We start from the raw sequence: 20,897 nt of genomic DNA on the forward strand, positions 1-20,897 counted from the left end.
CTGGCCGAGGCAGGCGCCTGCCGCCCTTAAATCCCGCCGGTCGCTCGCATAACTAATGAGATGCAAATGAGCAGCCCCCCAATCTGGCGAGAGCTGTCACAAAGGAGCCACTTTTCCAAACCCTCCTCTCAATGGATCGCCAAATGGTCAGTGAGCTGTAAAATGTGCAACCCTCCTCCCCGCCCCCACCTCCCCGCCCCCTAGTCCTCTCTGCCTCCGCCCTCGCCCCTTCGCCTCCCTCCCCCAGCGCAAAACCCGCTCATTTACATTCCTGCAAAATGTTCGCGGCGACGAACCGCTCTGCTCCTGGAGCTGGAGCTGACACCGCGTCTCCCACCGCCCCACCGCCACAGGCCCGAAGACCCTAGGCACGCTGGGCGGCCTGCGCCTCCCACCCGCGGTCACCGCTAGCCTCGCGCTCAGGACGCGGCCTCCGGACACTCACGTCTCCAACGCTGGCCGCCTAGGCTCTCCTCGGTTGTTCGGTCCTGGGGACTGAGGAACCGGGGAGAGGTTAGAGGCCGGCGTCCCCGACGTTGCCCCTCCTTCCTGGCAGGCTCTTTCAAAGGAGGAGTCTCCCGGAGGGGGCGGGGGCGGGGACCCGTTAGGAAAGGGACCCTTGAAGAAGAGGTGGGCAAAGGGTGGCGAGAGCACCGCGGCAGTTTCGGGAAGTTTGGGGAGGTTAGGCACGCTTATACCTCTGGTGGAGGATGGCAGCTGAACCTCGGAGAGGGAGAGCGCCGATAGACTCGCGATCCTGGCGGGGCGCCCCCAGAGACTGCAGTGTCCGGGAGCCCCGGTATCTCCGTGTTGTCCGCGATCACTGGAAACGGGAATCCGGGTCCGGGCAGCGTATTTTCTGAGCTAGGAGGGCCAAAAGCTTCAGCTTACCCCCTCCCCAATGTACACGCCCTCTCCCGGGAGATTTTCGACCGCCACCACCTTCACTGGTGTCCGGTCCCACTCTCCTGGGTATTCCCCTCAGGCCTCTCTCTGCTTGGTAAAAAGTGAGTTTGGTGTGTGTCGTTCGCGTGGCTGTCATTAAGGCAGTCTGTTATTGTGCGAGGCTGAATCAGTGGCTCTTTGTGCGTTCAGCTGTATGGTAATGCAGACAGCACCTGCTCTCCGCACAATGCGGAGAGAAAGAGCTCCCCTCCGCGCACGCCGCGGCCTCTGCGACAATGTCCGGCACATGTTCGAAAGGCTCTCCCCCCCCCCTCCACCCCCAGCACACAACCTTTACACAACCGTCACCTTATTAGGTTTTTACACATCCATCAGACACTAGAACTTTTGTTTTCTTTCTTTTTTTTTTTAAGGGAAATGAGTTTATTGGGAGAGCCCAGGACACGTATCACAATGAGTTATCTAACCTGCTCCCCTGCTTATAGACTTCAGAGAAAAGTAAACGGAGGTGTAGGCTCCGACTTAGTACCTAGCTTTGTGTTGATCATGCAATGAGCTGCATATTCCCATCTCTGGAGGGTCCTTCTTATTCCACCCCCAACACCTTGGCAGCCTCATTAGAATCCCAAGGTGTGATTAGAATCCCAGTGTTGCTTTGATTGTAGATCAACCCCTGGGGTGTGCCTGACAGGTGTCCTCATGGTAGGTGTTGTCCTGGTAGTGAGAATGAGCTCCGTGACCTGACAGATGACCTGGCAGAGTATTTTTATCGTTTAGGCCGGTATCTGGTTCAAGACGCATATACTGCACAGAAAGAGAGAAAACTCCCCCATACACCCAGGAAAACACTGGTAACAATCTAAGCAGTTGCTTGGCAAAATCATCTGTGTTGGGCCATCTGGCAACTGGAATTACAGCTCCTTTTTTGATGACCCAGTCTATCTCCTGCTATCCTGTCTCCCAAACACTTGCAAAGTTTCAGAATCAACAGGAATCTGCACTTCAAGTTGTCATTGCTGACTCATAGACAATCAAAGAGTTAGCCAAAAAACATGTGTTCAATGCCCAAGGCTGAGGTGTGAAAAACAGGGTTGTACCCCACTTTAAAAAAAAAAAAAAACCAAAACACCAACTGTTTATTATAGAACAAATGGAAGCTTCAAAAGATACTGCTACCCCTATGGCACACCCCCATGGCCGTGGCAAAAGCAGAGTCCCTGTCATTTGTAAACTGTGTAGGGACTTGCTTCGTCGACACAAGGCTGGGCTAGCTTGAATCCTAACTTAATCTTGCCACCTAGTGTTGGGATCCCTTTTTCACTAGGTTGATATTTCCTCTGAAAGTTGCTTTCTGAGAACTCTGCTTCTTAGAGCTGAGAAGCTGCTCCCTGTAGGGGCTGGAGAGAGGGACTCAGGTGAGCAGGTTCCTGCCGCAGAGGAGAGTCGGAGACGCAAGGTCAAATGCACAGCTTTCTGTGCCTTCAAGATTACAAGAAGACATGAAATATCAGGAACCTTTTAATTAGAAAACGGGAACCAGGGTCGTTTGAATGCCTGTTTAGAAAACTGGAAATGAAAAGTTACACGCGCAAGGGCTTAGACCTTGAGGGGTGGAGGACTTGTCCCAAACCTTTAACAAACCCCCCTCAGTATCAAGTATTTGTTAAATTGACATGGCACAGATTTCTCGATTACATCGGCAAAGCAGGACTGAAAGGCATCGTAAAATCCATCAGAACCCTGCCCAAAGCATTCATTCTTTTCCAACTTAATTTATGCCACACCATTCTGTATTGGGGAAATCAAGCAGAAAGCTCTTTTTTTCCCCTCCCTCCTACTCCTTCTGCTCTTCTTCTTCCTCTTCCTCATCCTCTCAGCCTTCCACCCCTAAGTTGGTTCCTATTCCTCTCTCTTTCAAAAGCAGGGCTAACGGGGAGACTGTTTAACTCCAGCGTTTCTATAGGAGCCTGTTGTACTTTAACTCCTGCGTACCAGTAGCTGGGAGGAACAAAGGGGAAACTCGAGGTCCAACTATTCATCCTTTCTTAGCACTTTAATTTTCATTGATTGGGAAGACAAGGGGAGCCCTCAGGGATTCGAGCTGGGGAGGGGGATGACACGCCTTTAGACGCCATCAGCCCCCTAGCCAGCCATCTGCTCTGAACCAAATGGCGTTTTTTCACTCCCTAACTGCGTGTCTCTATACTCCCACAGCTAAGCACTCAGAACCCCCCAAATGCAGGAGGGAGCTTAAGCCAGAGTATGTTAAATAGATTTGCCTGAATGTTGGCCTAGCCAACAGATTTCCCCTCCCCACACACCATAAATCCTCACCTTGACGATTAGAAGAAAGAAGGAAACTTACTTTTAAATGCTTTTTGATGTTTCAGCAAATTTACTGTACAAAGTGGGCTCATTAGAACTGAGAAGACACCGAATACATCAGATACAGGACCTGAAGGAAGCATTTGTTGTCTGGTGGTAGTGTTGATTTTTTTTTCACCCCATCTCCCCCCCCCCCCCCCCGTCTGATGTGGCAGAGTCAGGTTGCATAATAATCAGAATTAAGAATTAAGGCCACAACAAATGTATCTGGAGTTCTTGTCTGCAATTGATCCTGATTGCTTTCTGTATTTTACTGGTCCATGTGGTAATAAAAACTCCCAGCCTTAATCTTACTGAATTAAATGTGCCCATCCTCTGAACAGGTCGCTTAGCTCTGATCCAGCTCCTTCATGCACACACAACCAAAAGGCTCAGTTTTGAAAGTATGGGTATAATCGTGACTGCAGACAGGGCAGTACCCATGAACAACTCCCAAACAGTTTTCAGACTAGGCCAGCACAGGTTCAGTTTTCTGTGTAAACAAATCTGGAGACTTGAGTGGGGTTTGTGTTTTCTCAGACCAACTGAACATTGTATACACAACAGAGGGTTCTCTTATTCCTAAGAATTAGGATCCTTGTTCAGAACAACAAAACTGAAACTTCCAAGCAGCAAATCTGGTGTTGATCAAACATGCCAGCTTGCTTGATAGGAGGAGGAAGAAGAGGAGGAGGAGGAGCCTGTGTATTAATTAGTGCCAGCATCACATCCTGCCCAACAGCCCCTTCTGCCCATTTTCCTCAGCCAGTTTTGGAATCAAAAGCAGTTAAAATATTAGGAAAAGAAATAAACCCTCCTTGCAGTGAGATGGAAAGCCACCAGGCACCTGTGACCCACCTGCCTAGTATGATGATGATAGTTATTTGCCAAAGTCTGTGGCAGAACCTTCCTTTTAAGTCTCCCTACGGTGCCAGGGCCGGCCTGAAACTCGAGATTCTCCTGCCTCAACCTCCCGAATTCTGGATTACAAGCATGCCAAACGTAATTCTGGCACACACACTTTAATGTTTGTACAGACGTGTGCACACTTTGATTGCAGTTAGCATTTGACTTCCCTTTAGACAGATTCACCTCACGGGCACCAGGTGGGCCCAATGGCCCTGGCCTTGTCTATGCTCTGTTGGCATCACACTCAAAAGGGTAGTGGACCCAAAAGACTCTGGCATGGCACCCCGCGAACCCCAAAGTGAAGCAGGGTCCTAATTCCACCATACCATAGGATCACAGCCCTTTCTTTTTTTCACGGAACCGGTTGTCGCGTCCTCTGACCCACATAGTTGTTGCTGGTTTTCCTTTGAGTGGCTAGATAGGAAACTCCAAGCCATAGTATGAGCTTGGAGGACACCTCACCCTGGGGTGCGTGGGTCTTGGGAAGCCGGCTGCAGAAAGTTGCAAAGGCATGTGCTGATTTACATGAGAAAAGGGGAGGCGCGTGGCTCAGCTGGCGGCTGCCGCGCAGATGACAGATCGCCCCACCCGTGGCCCCTCCCCCTATGCCTCTCCTTCCGCGGAATCGTGGGTTGTCTGCTCCGGGCTGTCCTGTGCTGATTTCCATGACAAAGCGCGTGTTTACCTGCGGCTGCAGCCCAGGCGGGCGGGCCTTTGTCCCAGGATCAGATTACCCTAGCAGCTGCCTGTGGCCAGCCGGGTAGAGTCACGCACGCACCTCGCTCGGAACTTTCCGCGGCCCTTGGTGGGGAATGGGTGGCAATGGGGTAAGGGGGGTTGTGGAAGGAAGGCTGTTACAAGGGAGAGGCTGCTTTTAGCTTGCGCGTAGGATCGTGACTCTCAACTAGCATTAACGCCCCTGGGGGGCTTCAGGACCGAGGCGAAGCTGGAGAGGTGCGGGTGGGGATCTGAGCCGGGAAAGGGTGGTCATCCTTGGGCCAGTGGATGGGGCGCGACTTGATGGCGTAATAACTTGAGTCACGAAACCCTGAGGCGAAGTCATTACGGTTTCTTGCAGCCGGGCCCAGACCACAGCGCTCTCACCTCACCTGATAACGACGAGGACCAGACGGCTGTGTGTCAACATCAGAATGACGAGCCATCCCCCCCCCCCCCCCCGCTACCCCACCCAGCGTCTAATTTCCCAGGCTCTGTCCTTGGGCGGGAGAGTTTAAAGATTAGACTCGGCTCAGAGAGTCTCTTAAACAATAACCTCAAGGGCCTGACGTTCCCAGTCTTGACACTTTTAGAGTCTGGAATAGGCTTGCTGTGCGCCCGCACGGGTGGTTCACAGCCTCCCCACGAAAGTCCCTGTTGGACATAGCAGCACCCAAAGGCCACTCCCAAGGAGCCCAGACAAGCCTCGGGACCTTGGAAGCTTTCAGTACACCAGGCTTCCCTGGCCTCCCCCACCTCCCTTTTCTGTGAGCATCTGCCCGGGAGAACAGATGTGGGCACCTGCAGTGACAGGCCGCATATGCTCTGCCCTATTCACAGGCATTCAGACGTGGCACAATGAGCGGCTTTTGTGTGCAGAGAGTCACTAAATATATTAATCTGTACTCCCCAGAGCACCGGGCTGTTTAATTTTTCACTAGCAATAACATCTGATCTAATCCTTAAATCGGCTCCCAAAAGCCTTCCCTCCCGCCCACCCCCTCTCCTGAAAAAAACGTGTGAAGTTATTCAGGCTCCCACCTGTTGCTTGCTGTATTGGGCCGGGTCACTGCAACTTCTAATGTTGGTTCCGGCAGGCCGGGGGTGAGTGGAGGGCACAGCGCTGAGAATTGCTTGCTACGTGAGCATGACTATGGTGTGTTTGTCAGAGAAGGAAAAAGAATACTAAGCATGGAGTGTGGCTCCCCAAATGTTGTGCAAACAATGAACAATAATTATTAAGCAGCTTCCAGAGCAGCTCAGCACACTTATCCAGTCTGTGTGAGCACCTTTAAAAATATACATTGAGTTCCCATTTATCTTTGTGTTTATTAAACTCTAGTGGTTATTATAAGTACTGGTCAATAGGCTATACAGCCCAAAGGAAATATAAATCTCAGACGTCTTTTTTTTAAGCAATTTTGTTGCAGAACCTCTTTCATCTAGGCATCTCTTATTCCATTTTGATTTGTTTTTGGCCGCCATGAATCCTTTAGAGCCATTGTGTCTGTCACAATGCACAGGGACATCAGGCTGTGAATGAAGACAGAAGCAGTTTAAACAAGCCAAACCCTTTCTTTCCTTTCTGTCCATTGTCTTATGAATGGGCCTTGGCTGCTTTCTGCTGCTAGGAGACCAGACTTGCAAAGCTCTACTCCAGTAAATCTGCTGGGGAGAAAAGGAACCCAAAAAACAGTCCAAGTACTAGAGAAGAGAGAAAGGGGGGACAAACCATACTTCTTCACCTCAGTTAGCACGTTTCCAAATCTCAAAATGTAAAACATGCTCTCTACGGTTGCGTTTAAATTTTCTGCCTTCATTTTTATTCTGCCATTTCTATCGAGACCTAGATAACAGCACTAGGTCACCATCGACATTTGTTTTTCAAAGTGTGATGTTTTCTTTTAGGAAAATGAGAACTGGGCATGGGTGCATGTCCCTCACCCAATGCTTTCAGGATGTGTGTACTGCTAGGCAGTGAGAGCATGGTGACAATTCCAGACTCTTAGTGGTGACCATAGCTACGACCTGTGTCAGTGGTGACTGGTATTGTTCCTGTTCCCACTAATACGTTGAGACAAGGAATATAACCGCTTTCCAGTTCTGAAGGACCTAAGGACCACTCTCGTCACTTGCGGGCTGGTGATCCCTCATTCCTCAGGGATTGATGGAGTCCAGTGATGACTGTCCAGCTCAGTGGGAAACCAGATCACTCAGAGGTAAGGATAGGGTCAGGCAGGACAGGAAGTGGAAGGCTGTTTATTCTCTGTTCACAAGGCTTGGAGTCTGTAGGAAACTAGACATTCTGTCTGCTTCTATAACAAGTATAAAATGAGTTTCAAAAAGCTTCTTTGTTTTTCCATTCCCTGAAAGGGTTTGTGTAAGATTATCACTCTTCCTTAAAAAGCATGACAGAATTTGCTTTAAAGGACAGTAACGCCATTAATGTCTGGTATTTTTTTCCTGTGGAAATACTGTTGCTCAATTTCTTCAATGCATAGGATTTTAGCTCTTATATTTTTTTCTTTGGTCAATTACATAGCTCAAGAAACTTCCTCATCTAGAATCTTTCACAGAGTTGGGGCTGGAGAGGTCAGTCAACTGAGAAAGCAGTCGCTGCTCTTCAGAGGACTGTTGCCAGATTCCTAGTATTCACAGGGCAGCATACAATGGCCCTTAACTCCAGTGTCAAGGAACGTGACTCCCTCTTCTGGCCTCTGCAGACATCAGTCGTGCACATGGAGCATTTGCATACATGCAAGCAAAACATACACAAAAAGTGGAACAAATCTCTAAGTTGATCAAATATTCTTTAAACCCTGTGCTTCGAGTAAGATCTATGGTAATATGATTTGACATTGTTAGTCAGGGAAATCTGTATCCTGTGTCTCCTCTCTTATCACAGAGAGCCAACCCTTTGTTCATTAGTTTTCTCTGTGGATCTAGGCAGTTATTGGAACAGTCCTCAGTCTCATTCATTCCTTGATATCTGAATATGGCAATTTCATATTTCGTCAAGCTTTGTGGCTGTTTCGAGTGGGAGAAAGAGTTCTATGGGAATTATGCCTTCATAGGTAGAAGCTGAAACAGATACCTGTGATGTGATAGCAGAATATCCCAATTCCATATTTAACACATGAAGAGACTTTGTTTGATTCCATTAGTTGGGAGGGGTGATCTGATGGCTCAACTCATCACTCAACCCTGTGCTTGGTGAGCTCCTATGTCCTGAGAAATTTCTCATACAGCAGGAACCATAAGAAGAGGAGGGACATCTTCTTCCTAGATGATACCCTTTGCCAACTGTGAAACACTCAAATAATAATGTGTACCATCTTTGTATAGCTATGATTTTCTTCTATTCCATTTTCAGATGAACCATACCAAATGAAAGTTGGGGGCCCATGTGGTTGCCACATTCAAAGACATTCAGTTCAGTATTGTTTTTACTGTCTTCGTAGAAGAATGTCTTCATTCATTATAATTATTACCTTTTCTGAGGATGTGACCACTGGTAGGGTTTCCAAGATGAAGTGAATGGCTCCACATCTAAGCACATTTGAGCCATGCTAACTGAACTCAAAGGGTTATTAAAGCAAAAACAAAAACAAAACATGAAGTTAGGAGGGGTACTTTGGAGGGGACATTGGAGAATAGTTGATAAGGAAGGACTGTGAGCACGGAAAGTCTACCAGTGGCCACATCCTCAAAAAAGAAGGATTCTCCCTTGCCTAGCAACTACCAATGGCCAGCAGCTACTCAATATTGTCTACCCCATATGCTTATTTTGGCTTGCTTGATCTTGTGTAGGTAAACACAGCTATTTTGAGTTCACGATTGTGGTAGTAACATCATGTCCAGGTGACAGGATTGCAGAACTTCTCCTCGTCCTTTGGTTCTTAAATTCTTTGTAATTTTTAAAAATTTATATGTGCATTAGTATTTTGGCCTGCATGTATATCTGTGTGAGGGTGTCAGATCCCATGGAACTGGAGTTACAGACAGTTGTGAGCTGCTATGTGGGTGCTGAGAATTGAACCCAGGTCCTCTGCAAGAGCAGCCAATGCTCTTAACTGCTGAGCCATCTCTCTATGGTTCTTATATTCTTTCTGTCTTTTCTTTCTTCATGTTCCCTGAGTCTTAGTGATTGTTGGATTAATATAGATGCCCCATTTAAGGCTAAGCATTCAGCACATTGACTACTTATGTATCTCTCCAGTGACTGCTGTCTGCTGCAAGTTTCTCTGACCAGGGTTGAGAGCTGCCCATGTCTAAGGTATAAGCATAAATATTTAGAAGACAATTGATGGCGTGACCATTCAGCAAAATAACAATGGCAGGCTTATCTTAGGGCCTATCTCTTCCCCAGCCATAGGCTTTTGCTTTTTTTTAAACATGCCAGGCAAGAAATGCCCTACTAGCCTGAAGACGACCTTAAAAAGTAATCCCACACTAGCTCAGAATTGAGCATAATAAAGGGTTATTTATTTAGGGGTAGACTCACAGATCACAGTTCTCTGAACAAGTGGGGAACAGGAACCGAATCCAGCAGCCGGAAGAGAACACATGCAAACTTTATGGCTGCATTTACAATATAAGAGACCATGCCCTATTGGCTAAAGGAATTCCTACAGCTCCTCCCCCTTTTGTCTAAATAAGAGAATCCTAAACCTAGTATAAAACTATATACAATAAGAAGAAATATCAAGTATAAAAATTAAAATCGTAACCAGCATAAATAATATTAAGCAAGAAACATGCTAAATGTTTCAATAATTATCCTATCATAAGGAGTCTAAGTCTTGTATTAGAAATAACTTGGCCAGGTCATGAGAGGAAAGTAACTATGACTATCTAATCTTCAGCCCCATCAAAGACCTGAGAAGGGAAATAATATTACTTGAGTAAACAGGAAGTACAATCAAACAAGTTCCAAAATGTGTAATAAATGACAGAGACAACTGGCTACTTGGGCAATCAACCAAAGTCTCTTTTACAACATTGGAGCAATCAACTTTGGCCAAAGCCTAGAGTAACTGACAGACCATTTTCAGAGGCAGAAAAATTTTCAAAACTGTCTTTCTCTGTCTTTGCAAGATTTGACAGTCTTTTTTCTTGTACCCTGCTTGTCTTGTTCAGACATCATGCTTTTTCTTAGTGGTCCATGCATGGGCAGTTCCTTGCCCAAAGGCCAGTTTTGCCAAGAAGAAAGCAAGCTATAAGTGGAGTGTCTTCGGTGTTCAACATTCTCTTGAAATAGATTGGTGCTGCCAGGAGCAATTGTGTCTCACATCAACAGAACCCTAATTTATTTAAATGCCATATTCTACAGTTCTTTGAAGTAGTTGAAGATTACCTATCTATGTAGAATATAATCTCTATATATCTAAAGAACCTGATTAGTCTAACTATTAAGTATGACAAATATAAACGACTATTGATTATAATTCTTAATACCTATATAACTTAAAGACCAAGATTTCATATTAGAATATTACACAATAAACAACTGTGCAACAAATGAGAACAATGGCCTCAAAATGTAAACAATGTATAAGTGGTGCAGGAGGTACTTCTGTTTATGTGTTGCTTTCATTGGTTAATGAGTAAAGAAACTGCCTTGGCCTTTTAATAGGGCAGAATTTAGGTAGGTGGAGAAAACAGAACTGAATGCTGGGAGGAAGAAAGCAGAGTCAGAGAGATGCCATGGATCCTCCACCTGAGATGGACACTGGTTGGAATCTTTCCTGGTAAGCCACTACCACAAGGAGATATACAGAGTAATAAAAATGGGTTAAATCAAGATGTGAGAATTAGCCAATAAGAGGCTAACCAGTGATTTAATACAATTAATTATATTAATATAATTAATACAATTTCTGTGTGGTTATTTTGGGCCTAAACAAGCCGGGTGGCCAGGGTGAACAAGCGACCCCTCTCCTTGCAGCATATAAGTATCTTGATTAGGGGTAGAAATAAACAGTGAAATATGATAAATATATTCTAAAATTGTATCAATATACAAAATGTCTTAAGCAGAGGTAGAAGTATGCATGCATACAATAAGATAGAATAACTTTGCCGAGGTGTCCAAATATTTTAAACAGGAATAGGAGCATATTTAATATAATTTTATTTGAATCAATATATGAGAATCTATACCTGTTTGCAGAGGCTGCTTATTTGTTTCTAGGCTGCCCAGACTCCTAAAATAATTGCACAGAAACTATATTACTTGCAATACTTTCTGGTAAATAGCCTGAGTGTATTGCTAGTTAGCTCTTAAATCTAAAATTAACCCATTTCCATTATTTTATATTTTACCATGAGGTTCATGGCCTACCGGCAAGGTTCCATCTGGCAACTCACATCCTTCCCCTCTGGTGGATCCATGGCATCTCTCACTCCACCTACTCTCCATATCTCTTCTAGCCTCCTGACTATATTCTGTTAAGTCATTGGCCGAGAGCTTCTTTATTCATTAACCAATAAAAGCAACACATATACAGAAGGACCTCCCACATCTTCTCCCCTTTTCTGTCTAAGCAATAAGGAAGGTTTTAACTTTAACATACTAAAATTACATATAACCAAACAGGTATCAAGCAAGAATTATAGCTATAATATTTATATCTATATTATCTTTTATCAGAACTAAGGAAAACCATAACTATCCATTCTTCAACTTCATCAAAGACTCCAAAAGGATACAATATTACCTAAGTAAACAGGAAGTACATTATAAGCAACTTCTAAAACTCTAGAATTGACAGAGACATCTCACTGCCCAGAGAGTCACCCAAAGTTCTTCTGTACCATTGGGGCATCCATCTTCAGCCTACAGGCCCATAGTATCTAGCAGACTTTTCCATGAAGCAGGAAATTTCAAGGACAGTTCCACCTTCATTGGCAGTTTGTCAGTTACTTTCTTCCATGTCCTAAAGAATGTCTGGCAGATTCTTTCATGAAGCAGGAACCCCAAAGGACTGCCTCACCTTCTTTAAGTAACTTCAGCAGTCATTTCTCTGTGGGTACTGCATGTCCAGTTCATACAGCATAACATCAAGCAGTCTAACCAAGAGCAATTTCTTGCCCAAATGGCTAACAAACTCCATAAGGAGCCTCTTTGATGTCCATTATCCTTTTGAAATAGATTGGTGCTGCCAGGAGCAGATTGTGTCTCATTGTCATGAAAGTCTCAAGTTCTTAAAACGTTTTAAATGCCATATTCTGAAGCCTCTGAAATATTTGAAGAATATCCATCTAACTGAAATATATATATATATATAATATATATATATATAAAACCTAACTAACATGACTACAAGCTTGACTATTATAATTGATTATCTCTTAACTACATTTCTTAATTATACATTACATTTTTAAATGAACTGCACAATAACAATACCTTAATCAAAAGCAGAAACATACATAAAATAAGATTGACCTAAAATTTGTATCAATAGACCAAGATCCATACCAATGCAAATCTCTATAGCCTATCCCACTTTAAATGTAAACAAACACATAAAAATATTTTTGGAATTTGGGCATAGTTCTGTCTAAACTGCTTCCTGCTTTTTGTTGGGTCAAGTAATTTTGTGGGGTATTCACACTGACCATTTGGGGGGGTCTTGGTCCATCAAACCACATTAGTCGGGAAGGAGTCTATAGGTTCCCGACTTTTCCAAAGCAACAAATCCTTAGACACAAATTCTGAAGTCATGATACCTTTATATATATATATATATATATATATATATATATATATATATATATATATATGTCAGTATAGTTTAGCAGTCCCCAGAATCAAATGTCTCTCTGTAGTCAAAAAATTCAAAGAAAACACAATAATATACATAATCCAGACTCTCTGTGTATATTCTATCTTTGTGTGGCTTTTTTTTACTCCTTTTAATCTATGACTCTTTGTACTGTATCTCTTTAAAGACTTTGTTTTATTTTTTAAAAAATCATTTATTTCTTTGTATAACTCTCTATATGCTTTTTCTTCTCTCTCCCAAGCCTATGTACATTTTTGAAAAGATTTATTTATTTATTATGTATACAGTATTCTCAGTATTCTGCCTGCACGTATGCCTGCAGTCCAGAAGAGGGCACCAGATCTCACTACAGGTGGTTGTGAGCCGCCATGTGGTTGCTGGGAATTGAACTCAGGACCTTTGGAAGAGCAGGTAGTGCTCTTAAACACTGAACCATCTCTCCAGTCCCCTATGTACATTTTTTAAACACGGTGTGTCTCATTTAGAGGTCTTTTATGTCTTTATTGTGTATCTGTAGTTCTTTTCTGACCAGGACCACTTCTTAAAATGTTTAGTGGGCATGGCTAGGGCCAATAGGGCCCTGCCTGCTTGCTCTGCCCAGTCCAACATGGCAGAGGTCTTTTCACTGCCTCTGAAATTGCCTGGTGGGAGCCACGCTCACCACCTCAACTCTGATAACCAATTGGCCCATGCTGCCACCAAGTAACTTATAGCACACAGACCACAAACTCTATTCAAGTGATAGGCCTCCTGAAAGAGCTAGAGTTCATGCTGGCAGCACACCCTAGGAAGCTGCCATTTAGAAACTGTGCGGGTTTTTTCTACTGCTGAATCAGGAAGATCTCTCCTAAAGGAGCTGCGGCCAGCAAACAGAGCCCATCTGAAAACAAATGTGGCTAAACTTTGGTTTTTAGTGTCTAGAATTCCTTTCTGAGCCCTCTCAGGTTTTATGTGGATTTAACTAGCACACATTGACCATTGTAAATTGCCTATAAATAATAGCTCACAAGTATTGACTCTACTACTCACTACTATTTTAGTGTGAGTAAGCTCACACTAATCTACCTATTATCTTATCCTGCTGTGGGACAATGATCTTGTACCCTGTAAAGATTTTTCAGTTGTATTGCTTTAATAAAATGTTGATTGGCCAGTAGCCAGGCAGGAAGTACTGGCAGGGCAACCAGGCAGGAAATAGAGGCAGGGCGATGAGAACAGGAGAATTCTGGGAAGAGGAAAGGCTCAGTCTGCAGTTATCACCCAGACACAGAAGAAGCAAGATGAGAATGCCTCACTGATTAAAGGTACCAAGCCATGTGACTAACACAGACAAGAATTTTGGGTTAATGTAGGATGTAAGAGTTAATAAGAAACATGAGCTAAAAGCCCAACCAGTTTATAATTAATGTAGATCTCTGTGTGTTTCTTTGGGACTGAACGTCTGTGGGACCAGGCAGGACAGAAACCTCTGTCAACAAATGGTGCCAACGTGGACAACTGCATCCACATAAAACCTGAGAGAGTTTGGAAAGTAATTCAAGACACAAAATAACAGCATTAAGCATGGCTTCTTGGTAGGAGCATTTTTTCAGGTGGGCTCTGTTTCCTAGAGGCAAGCACATCTCATTTAAGAGAGGCTTCCTGACTCAGCTTTAGTTGCAAAAACCTTGCAGCCCTTTTAAGAGGACCCACCACAAAGCACTTAAAAGGTATTTATGAATAGCCAACAGCATAATTCTTGGTGTTGGCAGGGACCTTGAAACACCATAGAGTTGTGACAATAAACATGGCTCCCACCAGAGAGTCTGTCATAAAGCTAGACTCTCAGAAAGCTAAGGAATGGGGTGGATCCAGCCATCAAAGCCACAGCTTTAATCCCAGCCATATTGCTTAAGCAAATAAAAGACTCACAGAATATTCTGATCAGGACTTGACCATAATCTTAAATTTTCTTTAGGTCCCCATAAGATTATCAGTGTCAAAAAAAAAGGATTATCAGTGTCCCCAAATAACAGGAAGTAACCTAGAAAACTATGCCCACACACCCAAAAAATGTGTTATAGATGTTTGTCTTAGTTTAGAGTGTTGGTTTCAAGTTGTTATAGATAATGGTCAGGAAAAAAACTAAACAAAGGAGACTAGATTCAGAGTTTTTGTTTTAAAAAGAAAGGTGGGGAAGTACTGTGGACAATGCTCTTGTGCCCTATAAAGATTTGTCACTTGTATTGGTTTAATAAAATGCTGACTGGCCAATACCCAGCCAGGAAGTATAGGCGGGGCAACCAGAACAGGAGAATTCTGGGAAGAGGAAAGATGCAGTCTGCAGTCATCACCCAGACACAGAGGAAGTAAGATGAGAATGCCTCACTGATAAAGGTACCAAGCCATATGACTAACACAGACTGGAATTATGAGTTAATTTAATATATAAGACTTAGCTAAAAATATGCCTAAGCTATTGGTCAAACATTGTTGTAATTAATATAGTTTCTGTGTGATTATTCATGTCCAGGAGGCTGGGAAATGAACTAGCAATCTCCATCTACACTAGTGAGGCAGTAGTGGTGCATGCCTTTAGCCCAGCACTCAGGGATGCAGAGGCAGGTGGATCTCTATGAGTTTAAGGCCAGCTTGATCTACATAGTGAGTTCCAGAACAGCCAGCTAGAGATACACGGAGAAAACCTGTCTTGAAAAGTCAGAAAAAAATAGCCCTACTGTAGAGAAGGCCTCAAATCCAACCAGGGCCCAAGGCTGAGTAAAACCACTGATGTCTCTTCTCTTCTGTAACCTGCACAACACCTCTGATACTCTGAAAATTAGACAACAGGGAGGGACGTTTTCCAGCAGACTTAGTCTTATAGTCAAAGTTTTCACCGAAAGAAACTTATTGTGTAGTTTTGGTGGCTAGCAATTTCTATGTAGTTTTCTTCCAGTCTCTAATGAAGGAGACTTTAAAGACTGGTCATTCCTCCATTGTAGTCTATTATAAATTTTTTAGGTTTTTTTTTTTTTTTGGTTTTTGGTTTTCGAAACAGAGTGTCTTAGCTAGGTTTCAGTTGCTGTGAAGAGACACTATGCCCACAGTAACTCTTATAAAGGAAAACATTTAATTGATGCTGGCTTACAGTTTAGAGGTTTAGTCCCTTATCATTATGATGGGAAGTATGGTGGCATGCAACACAGACATAGTGCTGGAGTAGGAGCTGAGTGTTCTTACATCTTGATACACAGGCAACAGAAGTGCCAGAGCCAATAGGCCTGGCTTGAGCTTCTGAAACTTCAAAGCTTACCCCAGTGGCCCATAGGGGATGTTTTCATTCAAACACCACAGTCTCCATGTGAGTCTGACTTCCAAGCTCTTAAGTTTGAACTTTTTGCTTTTTCTTCCAGACTTACTTTTTTTCAGAGTTCTCACTATGTAAACCAGGATGGCTTGAACTCACAAAGATTCACCTGTCTCTGCCTCCATGTTCTAGAATTAAAGACATGTGCCACCGTGCCCAGCAATTCAAAATCATTTATTTCTGTTGTTTTGAAGTTTTGTGAGGATGTAACTTGATGTGGATATCTTGAGGTTTGTTTTTTAAGCACTGACTGGCATTTCCAACATGAAAACATGTCTTCTAGATATGAGAAGATTTCTTAAATTATTTCTTTGGTGATTTTCTTCCCTTTGTTTAAATAATACTCTTTTCCTGTAATTTCTATGTTTGGATGCCAGCACATTTCTTTTAATCTAATTGTGTTCTTGTATTTTGATTTCTCAATCTCTTTGTGTACCATCATCTTAGAAATGTTATCTGTTGGAGAATATTATTTTAAGATGTGTTACATTTATTTGTGTTAGGGCACATTTGTTTTAATGCAAAAATGATGACAGAAGTTACAAAATAATCCCACACTAGTTCAGAATTACATATAATAACAGTCTTAGATCACAGTCCTCTGCATGAACGGGGAACAGAAACTGAATCTAGCAGCCAGAAGTGAGAGCCAGAAGCGAGAGAGAGCCAGCCCATGTTTTTTACATGCATTTACAGTATAAGAGACCAAGCCCAAGTGGAGTGGTACTTTAAAGGCTATTGGCTGAAGGAGCTCCCAAAGCACTTCCTCTTTTTCTTTAAATAAGAGAGTTCCAAACCCAACACAAAACTATATACACTAGGAACAGATATCAAGTATAAGATTAGAATTACAACCAACATAAACATTATTAAGCAAGGAACATATGCTACATGTTTTAATAAACATTCTATCCTAAGAAGTCTAAGTCTTGTGTTAGAAATAACTTGGCCAGGTCATAAGAGGACGGTAACTATGACTATTTTTAATCTTCAACCCCATTGAAGGCCTGAGAAGGGAAATAATATTATTTGAGTAGGCAGGAAGTGCAATCAAGCAGCTTCCAAAATGTGCAGTAGATGACAGAGACAACTGGCTGTCTGAGCAGTCACCCACAGGCTCATTTGCCATGTTGAGGCAACCAACTTTGGCTAAGGCCTAGAGGAACTGACAAGCCATCTTCAGAGACAGGAAAAATTTCATAACCATCTTACCTTGTCTTGGCAAAGGCTTGGCAATCTTTTTTTTTTTTTGTATTCTGCTTGTCCAGTCTGGATTTCAGTGGTTGAGGCATGGGCAGTTCCTTGTCCAAAAGCCAGCTGTGCCAAGAAGAAAACAAGCTCCAAGTGGAGTGTTTTTGGTGTTCAACATTCTTTCAGGAATAGATCAGTGCTGCCAGTAGCAATTGTGTCTCATGTCAACAGAACCCTAAATTATTTAAATGCCATGTTTTACAGCTCTTTGAAATGGTTGGAGATTACCTATCAATGCAGAATACAATCTCTGTGTATCTAAAGAACCTAATTAGTCTGACTAAAAGTATAACAAACATGATTACTATTGACCTATAATACTTAATACCTATATAACTTAAAGACTAAGACTTCATATCAGAATATTAAACAATATTTAAATAACTGTGCAGTAAAAGAGGACAATGGCCTCAAAATGTAAACAATATATAAATATCTTGATCAGAGGTAGAAATATATAATGAAATATGATAAATATATCCTAAAATTGTATAATTATACAAAATGTCTTAAACAGAGGTAGAAACTTGCATGCATACAATCTGACAAATTAATTTTGCATAGGTGCACAAATATTGTAGACAGAAATAAGAACATATTCAATATAACAAATATAATTTGAACTTGTATCAATATATAAAATCTATAGTAATGTAAATTGTCCATAAATAATAGCTCACAAGTGTTCACCCTACTACTCACTATTATTATTACTAGTGTGAGTAAGTTCACACTAATCTACCTAGTATTCCACTCAGTTTTACTTCTCTATCCCCATTTCTTTGAGATGGACCTACATAATTTCCACCCCAGGCCCCAACCCTATAAGAGTAATAATCAACACCTAACCCTGAGAACAAACTTTGTTGGAAGAGGAGATGTTGTCTTCTAGAATTGCTTCCAGCTGTCATGAGGGCGATGTTCTTTCTATGGGATCCTGTAAAAGTAAAATGATGGTTAAGTTTCAAGATTGCTGTTTTGTAATAATTGCAAATGGTCTCTGAGTTATCGATAGGGTTTTTTTTTGTTTGTTGTTTTTTGCTTGTTGGTTTTATTGCTGTTGTTATTGTTTTGAGTTCTGGCCAAAACGTTGTAAGAAGGTACACTATTTCTGCAGCTGATACTCAAAACCTGGTCTCATAATACCACTACCAGCATCATGACATCATATCAACCAGGTGGAGTCATTGTCGTGGGACCCCATCTTCTTCCTGGAAGTTTCAAAGATTACTACAGGAAAATCTACTGTTGATTGTTGAAAATTTAAACATTTTCCATATAGACATACATTCAATGAAAGATATAATATATATAATATATATAGTAGACAAAATGGACATGGAGAAAAGCAAAATATTTCCTTAAAATCTATCTTCTTTCTGTCCCGTACCAGATGACTCCTGACATGAGACAAAAATTCTGAATTAACAACATGCTTGGATTTAGAGGATAGCCACCATCCAACTCTAAAGCCAACTCTGATTTTTAAGTAGAGATGTATACACTCCAGATAATCATGTTTTACCATGCAGATGATACAGCATCGTAAGTCAGATTTCTTTTTGCTTGGTGATCATTTCTGGATAGTTATCTTTTCATCTTTAGGCATCTAGATGTCCAAGGTTTCTCAACTCTTTGAAGATGATTTTCCTGCAAAGACAAGGACAGAACCCTGCCCCAACCCTTATGCGGTTCTCTTACCACCTATAGGATTGTCACCTCTGTAGATGAGCTATCATTTCTCTCTCTCTAGAGGCTTCTCTTTTTCACACTGAATCTTTATTAATTTTGATGGTATCCATAGCTTTTCTTCTCCTGTGGAAACAAAAGTGAAACCCCTTCCCCAATGTAATACATCTCCTGTTTTCCATTGTGATGTCAACACATTCTTGAAATATACTGGCTGATTTAATTCAGAAGTTTTTTCCTATTATCCCACATTTCTCTGCTGCTGTTGTTTCTTTCTCATCAGCACAAAAAAAATTTTCAGGGTAAATAAAGCATTATGTAATCTATTTCAGGGGTTATTTTCTATCCCTTTCTGTTTGTTTAGCATATCCTTTATAGTTCATTTTGCTCTTTCTATAACTGCCTGTCCTATAGAATTATTTGGTATACCTGTAATATGCTTTATATTATAATAAGCAAAAACTTTCATTTTCTTAGACACTTATGCTGGATCATTGTCTGTCTTTATTCATGCAGGTATACCCATGATGGCCATAACTTCTAATAAATGTGCGATTACTGAATCAGCCTTTTCTGAACTCAAGGCAGTTGTCCATTGAAAACTTGGATAAATGTCAATGGTATGGTGTATGGATTTTGATTTTCCAAATTCTGTAAAGCGGAACACATCCATCTGAAAGATTTCATTCCTTTGAGTACCCTTTGGACTATTACCTGCAGGTAATGGTATTTAGTTAGAGAAAGAGCAAGTAGGACATCTCTTTATAATCTCCTTAACTTGTTGCCATGTAATAGAAAATTCTCTTTAAGTTTTGCTATTGACATGATGTTTCTTATGAAATTCTGAGGTCTTCAGCACACTTCCAATCAATAATTGGTCAATTTCTGCATTATCTTGAGCTAGAGGACCTGGCAGACCCGTATGGGATCAGGTGTGTTATATATATGGGACAAAGCCTATTCCTGATTATGTCTTGAACCTGAATGAATAATGAAGTCAATTCTGTATCATGCTTTTCTTTGTTTAGAGTGTTGGTTACAAGTTGTTATGGATAATGATCAGAAATAAAGCTAACAAAGGTGATTAGATTCAGAGTCCTTGTTTTGAAAAAAGGGGGGGTGCTGTGGGACAATGGTCTTGTACTTTGTGAAGATTTGTCACTTGTATTTTAATAAAACACTGATTGTCCAGTAGCTAGGCAGGAAGTATAGGCAGAGCGACCAGGCAGGAAGTGTAGGTGGAGAATTCTGGGAAGAGTTTGCAACTGTTGCCCAGATGCAGAGGAAGCAAGATGAGAATGCCTCACTGATAAAAGGAGGTTAACACAGACAAGAATTATGGGCTAATTTAAGATGTAAGAGTTAATAAGAAGCCTGAGCTAATAGGCCAACCAGCTTATAATTAATGTAGACCTCTCTGCATTTCTTTGGGACTGAACAACTGTGGAACCGTGCAGTACAGAAACCTCTGTCAACACAAAAATATGTTGTATTCTTTTATTTAAACAAATGTTACATTTGTTTAACTCTGTAAAGCTGTGATACTTTGCCTATCTAAAACACCTAATTTGTGTAACAAATAGATGAACGGCCAATAGCTTGGCAGGAAAGAATGGGTGGGGCTGGTAGGTAGAGAGAAAAAAAATGGAGGAGAAATCTGGAAGAGACAGAGGAGCAAGAGAAGAAGGAGGAGGAAGTCAGGCATCAGCCAGCCAGCTGAAAAACCAATAAGAAAGAAAGAAAGGAAGAAAAAAAGAAAGAAAGAAAGAAAGAAAGAAAGAAAGAAAGAAAGAAAGGAAGGAAAGAGGAGGGAGGTAAAATAGAGAAAGATAAAAGGCAGAGGCAAAAAGATAAATGGGATAATTTTTATAAGAAAGAATAAGCTTCCATGTGTGATTCATTTGGGAGCTCAGAGGCAGATCCCC

At 42.1% G+C, this 20,897-nt stretch overlaps 1 long non-coding RNA gene across 2 annotated transcripts; it reads left to right on the top strand.

Annotated features, from left to right (window-relative positions):
* The first annotated feature begins 32 nt into the window (after nt 1-32).
* Nucleotides 33-20,056, top strand: LOC146895764 (uncharacterized). Of its 2 annotated transcripts, none has more exons than XR_015000988.2 (3): nt 33-146; nt 18,677-18,828; nt 19,489-20,056. It is a non-coding gene; the product is annotated as an uncharacterized LOC146895764 (long non-coding RNA). The 2 variants fall into 2 exon arrangements; XR_015000989.2 differs by lacking the exon at nt 33-146 and adding an exon at nt 6,847-7,115.
* Nucleotides 20,057-20,897: the final 841 nt, after the last annotated feature.

The sequence above is a fragment of the Myodes glareolus genome, chromosome 1 (assembly GCF_982192425.1).
Source record: "Myodes glareolus chromosome 1, mMyoGla1.1, whole genome shotgun sequence".
Taxonomy (NCBI): Eukaryota; Metazoa; Chordata; class Mammalia; order Rodentia; family Cricetidae; genus Myodes; species Myodes glareolus.